Consider the following 2000-nt stretch of genomic DNA (forward strand, 5'->3'; position numbering starts at 1 on the left):
AGAGAGAGAGACAGAGAGAGACATGCAGACACCCTACCGTCAGCATCAGGGGCATCTTCTAAATCCAATGATCTTTTCACACTAGGACTGAGGACAGCAGGCGGATGGTTTTTCTTCACGTAGTACAAGCCCGTTGTAGAAGTCTCTGAAAAGGTATCGGTCACCCGCGTCGCTTCCTCCTTGTCGTTCGTAATAGGGTTAGTTAGGCTTGTGCTGCGTACGTTTCTGCTGCCAATATCGTCGTCGATGCCCAGCGGTACGGATGTGGATGTTGGTAACGTGAGTCGCTGCTTGCCGGGATCTCTCAGGCGTTGACTGTGCAAAAGAAGACGTGTAGACACGTGCATGCACGAGCGTGAGCAGGCGAGTGTCCAGGGAAGCACCCACACACAATCACTCACATATGCACATAATATTATGCACACATGCACACATATGCACACACATGCACACACATGCACACCCACACACACACCACACACACCCACACACCCGCCCACGCAAGCGCTCGCGCCCACACACACACAATCCCAGACGCACTCTAACCCCCCCCCCCCCCTCTCGCCCCAAAAAAATATAGAAATGCAGCAGATACGGCATTCAGACACACCGAAGCAATGTTTCACTTACACGGACATTCGTAACGGACTGTCTCGCAGTTGCGCTGACCCTGTCTGTTTCGTGGGCTTCCGCGGTGTTAGCACCGACGCAACTGAACACGACAGAGAAACACATACCGTAGTGTCTCATACAGAAGCCTGTTTTGAATACAAGCCTGATTTTCAAGATACACTGTCGGCACATAAGCCTGGTTTTAGTGTTGACACACATAGAAATACCTGGTTTGAATAGAAGCCGGTCTCGTATAGTAGCCTGCAAAATTCCCCAAAAAAAGTCATATAAGCCGCGGCCTTTGTACGCGCCTATACGGTAACTGCATGAGAACTTCTTCTGTCGCAATCACGTAAACGCATTACACAACCAAGGCCAGCGCATATAATAGCAAGAGTACATAACCCCCCGGAGTGTGCAACGCCTGGTCCAGCTCTGCATAGGGTCTTGGTCGAGCAGAATCGGATCTTCTGATGTCATGCGTACACTCCACACCACCGCAAGCCCGGTCTCGAGGCAGGGCACCGTTGTTTTTGATCCGAGTGTACCCGCGACTCCCCGGGTTCCCGTCAGATGTGTACGGTATTATGACGCAAAGATCCGATTACGCTCGACCAAGACCCTATGCAGAGCTGGATCAGGCGTTGCACACTCTGGGGGGTTATGTACTCTTGATAATAGTGGCCGCTTGACTTCACAACGGATTTCAAGGTCCACGACAGTAGCGTGAAAGGAACTAAAAGCTAATGCATAACATAATGTGCATGTATGAAAAAGGAGCCAACGAAGAAAAAGAAAGCGAAAAAGGAAGGTCCACCGCAGTGAACAGGATTCGAACCTGTGCGGGCAGAGCCCAATTGATTTCGAGTCAATCGCCTTAACCACTCGGCCACCACTGCTTCGATGCTCAGAGAGCGCTTGCTCACCCACTTTAATCAAGAGCGCATCTTGTATAATGTACTTTGCCTGGACGATAAGGAGTGAGCCCCCTTTCCCACCGACCGACCGCCACAGCCCAAGATCTACAGGCAAGTCGAGAGTGCGCACGATGGAGATCTGGTTTTTTTCCCGCAGGAAAACTTGCAAGACATCACAGTGCTGTGTGTGTACAGTCAGACCTCGCTTAACCGCACACATCCGTTTTCCACAAAAACATCCGGGTAGGCAATCGAACACACATACTGTATGTATGCATGGCATATGCTGTAAATCGGTAACCAACGAGTTTTCTTCCGGATGGCGAGGGATCCGGATAAAAGAGGACCGGATAAGTAAAGCGAGGCTTGACTGTAACCACCTTAAGGGAGCCACCTCGCATAGGCGATGCTCGCAAGTACTGTTACGAAACCACAAGTTCTCAAGTGTGAAAGGCCTTCTCGCTTGTGATA

The 2000-nt window shown here is 50.6% G+C and overlaps 1 non-coding gene across 1 annotated transcript; it reads right to left on the bottom strand.

Annotated features, from left to right (window-relative positions):
- Positions 1–1429: 1429 nt before the first annotated feature.
- On the bottom strand, positions 1430–1511 carry Trnas-cga (transfer RNA serine (anticodon CGA)). Its single transcript has one exon. It is a non-coding gene; the product is annotated as a tRNA-Ser (tRNA).
- Between the last annotated feature and the right edge of the window lie 489 nt (positions 1512–2000).

Source organism: Sycon ciliatum, unplaced genomic scaffold (assembly GCF_964019385.1).
Source record: "Sycon ciliatum unplaced genomic scaffold, ocSycCili1.1 SCAFFOLD_2826, whole genome shotgun sequence".
NCBI lineage: Eukaryota > Metazoa > Porifera > Calcarea > Leucosolenida > Sycettidae > Sycon > Sycon ciliatum.